This window comes from Anoplopoma fimbria, chromosome 16, assembly GCF_027596085.1.
Source record: "Anoplopoma fimbria isolate UVic2021 breed Golden Eagle Sablefish chromosome 16, Afim_UVic_2022, whole genome shotgun sequence".
In the NCBI taxonomy this organism is placed as follows: domain Eukaryota; kingdom Metazoa; phylum Chordata; class Actinopteri; order Perciformes; family Anoplopomatidae; genus Anoplopoma; species Anoplopoma fimbria.
In genome coordinates this window covers 5,483,830-5,497,689 of record NC_072464.1, presented here as the reverse complement: position 1 = coordinate 5,497,689, position 13,860 = coordinate 5,483,830, and positions in this window count along the sequence as shown.

Below are 13,860 nucleotides of genomic sequence, written 5' to 3'. Positions count from 1 at the left end.
ACAGGCACCGATCGCCTTCCGACCACAACTCCTAGCAGCAGCTTCCACAATGGAGGATTTGAACATGGCCCACTCGGATTCCATGTCCCCAGCCTCCCCGGGATGCACGAGAAATTGTTCCGGAGGTGGGAGTTGAAGACCTTGCGGACAGGATCCTCAGCCAGACGTTCCCAGTTCACCCTCACTACACGTTTGGGTTTACCGGGTCTGTCCAGCAGCCTCCGCCGCCACCTGATCCAACTCACCACCAGGTGGTGATCAGTTGACAGCTCTGCTCCTCTCTTCACCCGAGTGTCCAAGACATACGGCCGCAGGTCTGATGACACAACTACAAAGTCGATCATAGACCTTTGGCCTAGGGTGTTCTGGTACCAAGTACACTTATGAACCTCCCTATGCTCAAACATGGTGTTTGTTATGGACAGTCCATGACTAGCACAGAAGTCCAACAACAAAGCACCACTCGGGTTCAGATCGGGCAGGCCGTTCCTCCCAATCACACCCCTCCAGGTTTCTCCATCGTTACCCACGTGAGCGTTGAAGTCTCCCAGAAGAACTATGGAGTCCCCAGTCGGCGCCCTTTCCAGAACACCACCCAAGGACTCCAAGAAGGCCGCGACTCCGAACTGCCGTTTGGTGCATAGGCACAAACAACAGTCAGAGACTTTCCTCCTGCGATTCCCAGTCGCAGAGAGGCGACCCTCTCGTTCTCCGGGGAGAACTCCAGAACAGCGGCGCTCAGCCGGGGGCTTGTGAGTATCCCCACACCCGCCCGGCGCCTCTCACCCTGGGCAACTCCGGAAAAGGAAAAAGTCCAGCCCCTCTCCAGGAGTTTGGTTCCAGAACCGGTGCTATGCGTGGAGGTGAGCCCAACTATATCTAGCTGGTAGCGTTCCACCTCCCGCACCAGCTCCGGTTCCTTCCCCGCCAGAGAGGTGACATTCCACGTCCCTAGAGCTAGTCTGTGATGCCGGGGGTCAGCACGCCCAGGTTTCCGCCCCAGCCTGCCGCCCAGCTCACATTGCACCCGACCCCAATGCCTATCCCTGCGGGTGGTGGGCCCACAGGGTGGCGGCACGATGTAGCTTTTTCGGGCTGGGCCCGGCCGGGCCCCATGTGCCAAGGCCCGGCCACCAGACGCTCGCCGGCGAGCTCCCCTACCAGGTCTGGCTCCAGGAGGGTGCCCCGGTTTCCCTATTCCGGGCGAGGTGCCACAACCTTGTATCGTCCGATTCATTGAGGTTTCTCGACATGACCGCAGCTAAACAAACTCTTCCTCCGGAGCTCCAGCTCCATCTCAGTGTTGCCAACTCCTCAGTAAGGAAAGTAGCTATTGGCTGCCCTAAAAGTCGCTAGAAGTCGCTAAATGACGTCATCGCTTAATTTTAATGGATTTATTTTACTCATTAATGGCAGCTTGCTTTGGGTGGAACTGTTATAAGGCTTTGCCTTTTGAGTATGTTTTTGAGTTGTCATGTGTTTTTTTATATCACAAAGTTTGGCCTAGAAATCAGCCTTACAATACAGGCAGTATGCCCGTGTATCATCTCCAATAAACGGCTCCAACCTGCCTTTGAATTCAGGGTTTGATTCCCACTCCTTTCTGTATGTTTGAGCAGTTTAGACTGAGACATGATGAGCTAGATGTTTAGCTTATGTCACAGAGAGGCACACACACAGTGGACGAGGTGAGTAAGTGACTGATGCTGTGTGAGTCAAATGCAGTGATTTATTTTACATTTACATCCTGCTCTGTAAGCCCGGGCGTGATCAGCGGCGGCTTTGCGCACGTTGCAAAGCCGCCGCCGCACGTTTGCAGTCTGGACGCGGAGAGTGGGTCTCCTCTCTGCTCTGACTGCAGTTGGGACTGCTGCAGCCTCGCGGCTTTCATATACGTGCTTTCACGCCAGTCTCCAAAAGTCTCCAATAACACCAGAAAAAGTCGCTAGATTTGTTGCTAGTCACTTTTTTGAAAAAAAGTCGCTAGAGGGGTCTGAAAAGTTGGCAACACTGCTCCATCTCTCTGTAGCTTTGTTTGAGGGCGGGCCAAACTATTGGAGGTTTATACAAATTATTTCCATAACATTATGACCTCATAAAGTTACAGAAGTGAAGGAGAGAATTCAATGGAGCTGTTTCAAGCAGCTCAGGAGCAGTGTTTCTGAGGGGGAGGGTAACTCCTTTTAGGCGTGGACTTCAGGTTGTATACTCTACGGACCTTTTACATGTAAAAAAAATAAATATAACACACTAAAGAAGAGGGGAAAAAGTGGAAAAGCATAATAGGGCCACTTTAAGTTTTAAATAAATGTGATGTAATCCTTTTTGCTCAGCTACAGATTAAAGGAAAGCTCAATCTTCAATTTAAGTTTATCTGGGCTACACCTTTATTATTTTTGTCATAAGGATAACTTCAGTAAAGGTTGCAGAAATATTGGACCTCATGCAAGAACATTTTTCCTATTCTCTTAAATTTCTCTCACTTTTTTGTATGCTGGGCTCATCCGTGTGCCACATCGGATTGTGGGATTCAAGGACAATTTATTGTCATTGTGCAACACAGGGATGGCAAACGAAATGCAGTTGTAGCCCATTTGCTACACAAGAAAATCATGACAAACAAATAGCATGTATACAATAGCATCAATTGCCAATTTAGATGAATGGTATATATCGTTGTTTGAATACATTTATAATGATATAAGCCTATACTTTAAATTGCAGGGTCAAAAGGACCACCATGTGAACATAATTATGAGGTGTTATTTATATAGACTCAAAATTGAAACTCAAATTTGCTTTAAGGAATTAAATATACAATTCATTAGTGAAAAACTTACGTTTGAGTTAGAGCAGACTTATTGGACCAATTGCAGAGTGGTTCTTGCTGGAAACCCGTTTCTCCCAAAAATGAAGATGAAATACCCATAATGAAGTCATACACACAATAATAAAACTTGTCAAATAGGCAGCCAGGGGATCAGAAATAAAAAATGCATAACCAGGATAAGAACCAGCACTCTCATGTCTCATCAGCTTGTTGTATTTTGTTGTCCTGATGCTGCCCATCCCTTTCCCAATGACTGACAGTGTAGTCTGCTGTAGCAACTATGCAGGAAGGGCCTCTAGGATGAGAGGGTGTGATTTCCCACCTTCTCTTTCCAAGACAAGAATAACACACCTTTTGGATCATGCTCTTCAGTGGAGTTTTGCCTGCAGCGATGAGAAAGGCTTCCTCGCTCCTCCTACCAAATGACTAAGCGATTTGTAAATTCTTCAGGCCCCATCGGGCTCCAGGTGTCACAGCCGCGACCACAAGCTCGGGCAGGACACACCCTTCCAAAGGCCTGTGGACACAGTCATGGTGTCACGCTCTCATTTTGTCATGTCAGTCACTCAGCACCGGGCTGAGAGGTCAACACTTAGCTGCCTTTCCCACATCTGCCGTAAACACGACTGTCGAGGCAAAGCTTCAGGCATTCACTACTGTTGAAGTTCCTTAAAAAAAAAAAAAAACCACACTTATATTTCTGCGCTTACAGTCATATCTTTGGTGACCATGTGCTTGGCTCCTCATATATGTAACAACATTATGAAAATGCCACAGTGAGAGCAAAAAAATTGTGATTGGTCAGCTTGAACTGCTTTTGTTTTTCATGCTGGCAGAGATTAGTAAGACTAAAAACAACATGAAGGACTTTAAAATAAAAGACTCAGTTATCTACTATTTTTAAGTATGATATACCTTCTGCTCACTGCGATCCTCACTATCTATCACAGTTAATGGAAGAATATGGTGATTGTACAGAAGAGTCTCATATTCACAAATGAAACAAACCCTAAGGGACTTATCTGATGGCACCTGTTAAATGGTTGAGTGTGAGGGACTGTGAGGGCTTGAAATGGTGTAAATATGAATGGGACAGGCCTTTGCTTCATCATATCAGGTAACCATGACAACATCATATCATGTTATGTTCAGTGTGAGTATTTATTTTTTATTTGTCACTCCCTGATTTGAACGTCTTCCAGGCTTGCATCACAAAATGGGAGTTATTTGTCAAATAATCTATTTACTCGTTTTTGTCAATACACCTTCGATAACAAAATTAAATGAAATGGTTAATAAATAAATTAACTATGTGATTATTCTCTGCTTCCATTCCTCTGATTTCATGTGTTTTAATGTACCATCATAAGTCCCTAATGTTTCTGTATGAATGTAATATGCCGGGCTGAACACACATGTATCATCCTCTTTGTTGACCTTTTTCTTATGTCTCCAGCTTCCACTGGTATCACATTGCTATGAATTGTGAGTAATTCCCTCAGGAAAGCCTGCAGAAATGCAGACTTACGTAAAGTGATCATAAAGGACTCAAAATGTCTGCGAGAGAGCCCTCAAACAGTCAACGATTTGGCAGTGGGACAGAACTAAACTCTCAAAGACTTTGTGGGAATGCGCATCAAAGTCTGTGAGTTCGTTAGTGTGGAGATTGGGATTAGGCCAGAGTTACAATCTTGCAGATCTCAGTTTTGTGCTCTTTGGTGGCCCCTATGGGGCTAAGCGGTAATTGCTGTTTTGTTTTTTTATCTCACTTCCCAGAGATCTCTGATCGTGATTTTGCTCAGGAATGTCGCACAGACACCCAGTTCATAATTCTGCAAATGCAAGGGCTTCATCAGTAGGCCATAGGCTCATCAATTGTGTTACCTCGTTTCACAATAGATTGTGACTTAGCTAACAGTTAGTGAGTGCATAACATGAATTCCTTCAAATGAGACCGTTGTGATCGTTATCCCCATCGAATCTTTGTTAAGTATCACCTCTGTTTATGACTACAGGCTGTTCAACCTGTCTCCAAGTATGGCCAATCAGAGCAGTTGTAAACACTTAGTCACTAGTTCATGTGAAGGGTGTACTAGAAACACACTAGGTCCTAGTGTGCTTCTAGCATGCCATGGCCTTGATGGATCTAGATCAGAACATTCTATGATCCTGGACAACCAAGCATTTCAACCTTACATTGTGTTTGTTGTCTGTACCAACCAGCCAGCATTAGCTGGTCACCAAGCTGATGTGCATAAATAGTTTTGTATTGTGCCTACCTTGAGATCCACCACAACACAACTGTAATGATGAGAACACACTGTTGCATGGATGTCAATAAAAACACAAATGTAAGTTCCTACGAGAAACAACATCCATTGACCCTCGACTTCCTCTCCACTCCCCAGCTCATTAAGGCTGCGGCTCAGTGCGATGGGCTAATTGAGTGAATTGTCTACCAGTGGACAGTGTGTGTGTGTTTTGGAGGGGTGATGTGTGTGTGTGTGTGTGTGTGTGTGTGTGTGTGTGTGTGTGTGTGTGTGTTTTGGAGGGGTGATGTGTGTGTGTGTGTGTGTGTGTGTGTGTGTGTGTGTCTGTGCATGACTTTGCGGTTCCAACACGTTCCCCTGGATTGTTGTTAGAGCCCTAGTCCTGACGAAACCAGCCTGGGCCCTCAGCGCCTAGATAACGAGCTGTATGCCTGACAGGTGTGTCGAGATTAGGGGCGGGCTTTTCCTTAACATCCCCCCCCTACACACACACAAACACACACACACACACACACACACACACACACACACACACACACACACACACACACACACACACACACACACACCCATCACCCCACAATGAACCGGTCCTCTTACAGTAAACATTTCCATCAGCCTGCCTGCCCACTCTGGGGAGCAAAAGGAGAGAGCATGTTTGACATAATTAATTGGCTCTTTCTATAGAGTGAGTCAAAAGAGATGAAAAGGGTTATCGGGCTGAAATAATTAATTTGGAACCAAATTTGCTGACAGTTGGATTCTCTCAACAATTCACCTTTTTTTTTCTCTCATCAGTGCCTCTTGAATGATGAAAGGCCTGATACTGGCTGGCCTGAAATGAGAGCATTTAAATGAAATATGGATAAAAAAGAATTTAATTAATTTGAACCTGCAGAGAAGGTCTTGCTCTTATACATTTTTGTAGATTATTTCCTTTCATTATGAGGCTAATGTAGCAAGCATTTTATTCCAATTAATTTGAAATGAAAGAGGAAATTATGTGGATTAATAATGGTGGTGGTGGTGGGGGGGTTACACACATTTCTTCAATTACCATCTGTATAGTTCCCTATCCATATCTTACCATCACAGTAATTAACAGGTTTCAGGAGAACTATTATGGCGGTCAATGAAAAGAGTTTGCTCCCAATGCCTAGACAGAAGCACTGCTAGGCTCATTCAAAGGCTGAATGAAAGGCCGTGACTGGGATCAGTCAGATTGCTGATTCTAATCACAGAGGTTCATTTAGGCGTCCTCTTGCGCAGAGAAGACAGGCAAAGCCTGCAAATTGAATTGATGAGAGCTAATTTGCCCAAATATTTGGCCACTGTTGAAATGACCCTTTGGTTTCTTCTGCCTGCTGCATGCTAAACTGCAGTACAGGCGTTCAACAACTGTTGAGAATTTATCGTATGTTTGTGACTGGGTACATGCTTTGTAATGAATGTGTGTGTGTGTGTGTGTGTGTGTGTGTGTGTGTGTGTGTGTGTGTGTGTGTGTGTGTGTGTGTGTGTGTGTGTGTGTGTGTGTGTGTGTGTGTGTGTGTGTGTGTGTGTGTGTGTGTGTGTGTGTTAGAGAGAGAGAGAGAGAGAGAGAGAGAGAGACAGAAAGAGAGAGGAGGTGCTGATTTCTTGGCTGCTGCTATCACCATTAGTGCTAATTATGTTCTTTGTGGAAATGGACAAAGGAGGATTAATTGAATCCATCACCACTCTTTCCTCTCACTTGGAGCTCTACTTAACCTGCATGGTCCAATAAATCTAGAAGTCTATCCTCCCATTTCTCAGATGTGTGCACTGGCAAAACTTAGAAATCACTATCAAACCTGTAACTTTGCTAAAAAAAACAGTCAAGAATTCTTAAATCAATGGTTTTCAAGTTATAAGATAAAATATAATTAACAGAGACTTTATTTTTCATCCATCTATATAAACTGCAAAACAGTATTGTAGGAGCCGCATTTAAGTTTATTTTTTATGAATGTAATTTACTAATTTTCTTCTATATTTGTGTTTGAAAAGCAAAGAGTGCCCCGCCCACAGGTGAGGAGGGCACTCCTATAACTTGGTGGAATGGCGCATGGTGGGGGAGAGACAGTGGGTGACAGCAGATATCGTTTTTGACCTCAGCCTCAGCCTGTGAGAGCGTTTGCTGGTGAATGGCAGCAGTGAACATATACAGTGAAATATTAAGGACACTAAAGACAACTGCATCTTATTTTCCCATTATGTTTATTTTGCAATAAATCACAATCAACTGTGAACACTGAACGCCCTTTGGACTTCTTTTTTGAAACAAGGCTGCGAGTCTAACAAATTGCACCCTACTCTCTCTGTGGTAAACCAATAGGATAGTGGAACAGGAGTTAAAGAAAAACCCAGTTATCGAGGTTTTGCCACTACAAGTATAGAAGAACAAAAATGTGTTTTCCCAGGGCAAAACTAAAGTACCAATGAGCATAAGGTGCAAACAACAAGATACAAAAACAGGTCAGTGCTTTATTTAATAGAAACTACTCAGGGAGAACAGTGACCTTCCTTTTCAGCTCTGTCCCCCATTATCATTTTGAATCTTGCACTGTAGGCCTTACCATTTGTTAGCTTGCCCCCCAAAAATGGTTTAGCTTTAGGAAAGACTTCTAAACTGGCTAATCTCCTCCTTACAATCACTGTAATGAATTGCTATAATTACGGGGGATTTACAACACTATCTTTTCATATATATATATTTCATAATAACTGTAACAGAGTTAAATATTCATCCTTTGCATGTAAATTGTGGTGGAAAATATGACTCTCTAAATTCGGTGAGTCACTATCAATTTACAGCGTACTGATGATTATCAGTCTCTACTACACCTCAGACTTCACACACAACTCTGCTCACTGCCACCAGCAAAAGTTATCTGATGACTGCAATCGTCGGCCTCATTTCGGCTCTGGTACCAGCGAACATCCAGGGAATGGACATTGAGATTGTGAAATCTTATAAGTACCTGGGTGTTCACTTGAACAATAAACTGGACTGGGATGATAACACTAACACACTCTACAAAAAGGGTCAGAGCAGACTCTATCTGCTGAGGAGACTGAGGTCCTTTGGAGTGCAGGGTCTGCTGTGGTCTGCTGGGGCAGCAGCATCTCTACAGCCGACAGGAAGAGACTCAACAAACTGGTTAAGAAGGCCAGCTGTGTCCTGGAATGTCCACTGGATATGATGGAAGTGGTGGGATAAAGGAGGATGATGGCTAAGCTATCATCAGTGATGGACAACACCTCCCACCCCATGCGGGACACTCTGGCAGGACTGTGCAGCTCCTTCAGCCACCGGCTGCTTCACCCCCGGTGTGTGAAGGAGAGGTACCGCAGGTCCTTCCTTCCTGCTGCTGTCAGGCTGCACAACCATCTCTGCTCCCAGTAGACCACAAATACCAAAACAAAACATAAATCTGTGCAATATAAAAAGTCTGTGCAATCCACTGTGCAATACTAACATTATTCTATCTGTTTATATAATATTTTAGTTATTGTGGATTTTTGAAGTTTTTTACTTATTTATTATTCTTTACTGTGTGATTAATTATTTACTTATTTATAATACTTGTTTTGATCTTGTTTTTTTACTTATTTCTCTTGTTTGCACTATCCTCTCTGCTGCTGTAATCCTGCAAATTTCCCCACTGTGGGACTAATAAAGGATTCTTTTATCTTGTTATAGGCTAATGTTTCTGCCATGATGATAGCACATTTTTATTGATAAAACCTCTCATAGCCCACTAATCACCGGCTGCCCCTGAACGTTACTTTAGACAGCACAGCTTTGCTAATCATCCTTCTAAGCACAGTCAATTTGGAGATCAACTAAATTAGCCAAGGTCAAGTTATGCTTATAACCCAAAATTGACAATGTATAGTATTGTATTGTCCTCATGATTATTGCACTGTTAACATCCCAGATAATATTTCATTTGGTTTGTTTCATTACATCAGTTCAGTCAGGAACACTCACGTCATAAATTTGTATCCATTTATTGCAACAATGGAAATACAGTTATACTTGGAGCTGGAGCTCCGCTCTTAAAATACTCCCTGGATTAGCCAAGCAGCTACTAAGCCAAAACAGGGAACACCATGCATAGACCCCCTGGTATACAGAAATGAGCCCAAGGTGAGACTTTAAATTCCATTTCAACCATTTGTTATGCAAGATGAACTCTTGACTAGAAAGGGTGGAGGCTGGTGTGCAGGAGGCAAAGTTATGGCAGCAATATGGTCTGTGACGGCGTCGGTGTAGCAAGGATCAGTGAGAAGGGAGTCATATTTAAATGGACTGCCTTTGGTGAGAGTCGTCTCTCTAAGACAATTAAGGTGAGGGGCAGTTAAATACTCACTGTTTGCTTTCTCTTTCTCCTTCTCTTCTCTTTCACCTTTTCACTGAAATGTAGTTCTTGCATGTCACATTTACATGTTTAAAATGTGTGTGTAATCATTTATTTTTCTTCTAAATAAGCAGTACCTCTTCAGTTTTGGAATACAAATGTTCCTAATATTATTTGTCTTTAAAGGTCAGCTGTCAAAATGATTGAGGCAAGTAAAATTGCAATATTAGACGGCAATTCAAAAATTGGGGGTAATATGTTTCTAAGTATGTCTTAATGCTCTAAAATTTCCATATCTGAATGAAACCAAATGACAAACTTGAATCAACAAGCCAAGGTCAGACCACAGATATGCTGTCTGTCAATATATAGGTAGTCAAGAAACTCTTTTTTTATGCTAGTTTGCTAGCTTCTTAAAGTACTAAATACCTGATTCGAAAAATGCTCAATGAACTATAGTGATTGTAATAGTAGAAGTAATATATCTTCAATCAGTGTAGTCTTCCATCAACCAGACAGACTAAATCATTTTACAGTTTCAAATTTAAAAAATAATACTAACTGAGGTTTCACACATTTAAAATCAAAGTCTGAACTGCTGCATGGCAAAATGCTTCAACATCACATCAACAACAGTCTGATTAACTATTTATCATCTGAATGAGCTACACTGTTGCACTCCCCTCCCTGGAGAGTGGGTCCAGCCATCTTTTGTGCTAATCTCACCCCAGCCTGCTGCTCCTCCTCAATGAGGGGGAGCCACAGTGCTCTCAGGGGGCCCCTGGAAGGATCTGGGACTAGTGAAGCAGCACTCCACAGGGGATCCATCCTAACATCCTGCACCTCTCCCTCTGGAACAAACATAATAGTCACTGGATGCTTGTTAAAGGATCCAATTAATCAGAATGGATGGGCCATTACAGGTCAGCAGACAGGACACCCTAAAACAGTTGGCCTTTAGTTCATCTCATATGTGGCTGTAAATGAAGACTTGCTGTACCATGACTCCATATTGTCCCCTAGATGTGCCATTAACATTTATTACTAGAGAGAAGATATAGGAGCATTGCAGCAGGCCCGTATCAATATGAATGCAGGACCTTTTCTCCTGGATTTGGGCCTACAACTCTGCAACTCTTCATGGCAAAGGGTTTCACTGCAATCTTTTATGATGATTCATTTCTGAATTACTTTAAGCAAGTAATCCGATAGCAGTGAAAGCTTCTACTGTAGAAGAAATATCTGGGTGTTTGAGGACACTTACCAGAAACGATGTGTGATTCTTCAGATGCAGGTCTTTGCAAGACTTATCAATGACATAAAATTAGGATATATCTCAACTTTTCATAATATTTCTTTTTCTTTGTATCATTGAAAATTTGAACACATTTAGTCAATATTCTCTTAGTCTTAGTCTGATTTTGTCATGAACTATTTTAACTTACAAATATTTCTAACACATTTTAGAGTTTTTCGGAGGACAGAACTAACAGTCATGTTGAAAATACATTATTACCGTATTTTCCGCACTATAGGGCGCACTGGATTATAAGGCGCACTGTCAATGAATGGTCTATTTTCGATCTTTTTTCATATATAAGGCGCACCGGACTATAAGGCGCATTAAGCGAAACAAAACAGTCAGTCAGTCAAACTTCCTCCACTTCCGTACCATTGATTCATTAACGTTGAATTCTCTCGCAGCTGCTCTATTCCCATGTTCTACTGCGTGACTGATAGCCTTGAGTTTGAAGTCCGCGTCGTAAGCGTGTCTCTTGACAGGTGCCATGTTGGGTCCTTATACAAACACACTGTAATATTATGGTGAAGCACAGTATGTATTACTCCGCGACGCTCCTGACTACGGTAGCCGTGATGCTGCTGCGGTGCGGCTTTGTAGTTTACTAAGTCTACTAAAACATGTTGACAGAGCGCCGTGTACCACACAAAACCGCTTCGAGGTCAGTAAGCACAACCAGAATTAATCCATATATAAGGCGCTCCGGATTATAAGGCGCACTGTCGTTTTTTGAGAAAATTAAAGGCTTTTAAGTGCGCCTTATAGTGCGGAAAATACGGTAAGCCATTTTTTTTACCTTCAACAGGCATTCATTACATTACAATACATTACAGTCATTTAGCAGATGCTTTTAGCCAAAGCGACTTACAATAAGTGTATTCAACATAGGTATTCAAGAGAACTACTAGTCACCAGAAGTCATAAGTGCATCTCCTTTCTTAAACAAGCATCTAAAAGCATAAACCAGAGCAAAAGTATAGTGCAGAAGCAGATTACTACGAAGACAATAAGTGCAACAAACTAATACGAATACAATAAGTGCAACAAACTAATATGAATGCAATAAGTGCTACGAGGAAGGCTCAGGGTAGTACTTCTTGAAGAGGTGAGTTTTCAGCCTGCGCCGAAAGATGGGCATTCCAGTTTTAACTGCATCTCCACCAACTTCAATTAAATTAAGAGGTTTGTCTGTCTTTAATCTAATGCTGGTGAATAACGCTAATTGAACTATAGTCATGATGGTATGGTCAGGGTTAGAATTTGGATCCAACCATAAGGCCCAAAATAATGGGAATCCAGCATTTTGTCATCTCAGCCTGTACACTTTAACATTGACAAATAAGACAGATTTGAGACCTGAACCAAAGTTTTTTCTTTTTTCCTTACCATTACTTAATGTCTTTACTGAGCCTGACAACCCAATGAGGGAGGCCTAGAGACATGGCTGAAAGTTTCAGAACAGCAATTATTAAGTGAGAATTAGTTTAGTCAAATCACTCTTTTTTAATAAAAAAACAACAACGAAAAGGTCCCACATCCAAATTGCTTGTATTGAATCAAAAGTACTTTGTCAATCATGTAGGAGCTTCAGTTTTAAGCCACTGACAACACATTACAACAAACAGTATCTATCATTATGCTGCCCTGGCTTTGTCTGGTACAATAGGCAAGAATGAACCGTTCAAGGTGCCAGTAGAAGTAGTCTGTCTTCCCTCTGACACTATAGCAGTCAGTGATTTAGGCTCGGTATTCACTGGGAGCCTCTTTGATAGCTGCCACTGCGAAGCAGATGCTTGGGAGGAATCGCTGGTCCCAGCTTTTGTTGTTGCTCAGTTGCTACAGTAATTCAATGCCATTTCAAGTGCACTGCTCTTTTTAGCTATCAGCCAACTTATTTTAAAGTTCTAATGGCAGTAAAAGATCCCATCTCTACTGGCTTGCACCTGCTTAAAATATAACTCAGAATACTGACACAGAACAACCGCAGAGCCTCTTGTGAAACTCACAACACAGATCATCTGAATACCAGGGGAAGAAGAAGCTTGTACTCTGTGTAGAGGCTCCCAGTGGGCACATTACCTGTCTTCCTGTGTGTTCGTCGACCACACGTGGAAAGACCCTCCCGGGACCATGTGCAGTGCTGGTGATACAGACTGTAGTCTTCTTCGTCACACTTTTAAATCACATTCTCTCTGCCTCCTCTATAAAATTAGAAGCAGCAGTTTGTCTGAGGAGCAGAGTGTGGTGTATAGGTGGAGAGAGAGACAGATGGGGATATGAAAGACTGAGGGATGTAGGGCAGAGGCAGAGGGATTGTGTAAGATGAATGATAAACTGCTGAACAGCACTTTCTAGTGGCACAACCGAGGACTAGCATGTTGGATCAGGATGAACACACCTCTGCTGGATCTCATTACAAACAGGTCATAGAAACAGTAAATAGATTGATTTTGGGGCCCTTACGGTAATTATTCCATGCCACTGAAATATAGAGATTTTTCCTGAGAAAGCAGATTCAAAAGTCCTTAACACAGGATATACCACAGTTTCCCCAACTTTAAATCCTTCAAATGTTATTTTCAAAAAGACAGTTCAAGTTAACGTCTGCTCTTAATATTGTCTTCCCATGTGTGGATTACGTCAACATTTTGATGTTCAGCTCAGACTCAGTGGGTGTGGCCCAGCCTTCATTTCACCATCCATTCATCTTTTCTATTGTTTAAATGTACATTTTACTATGAACACAATAGTTCTCTCTGTACATTGGCTCCTCTTCCAAACTCAGAGAAGTGCCAAACTGCTCTCTTAGGAGCCAGGAGGGGCTGAGAGAAGATAAATGATCCATCCCACAGTTGCTATTGTGCTTTAAGCAAGGCGAGTGGCCACATAGCGCACCGGCTATGTCATCCTCACCGGCTCTGGCTGTGAAATCCTCTATGTGGGGCGCCAGTGTGTGGATGATATGTGTGCAACCGAAGTCCTGGTGATGAGTGGCTAAGTCTCCTGCTTCGAGAATAAAGCTATGTCACAGTGTTGTCGCATTTAAAGAGGTTTCTTATGTGGGATTATATTTAGCAT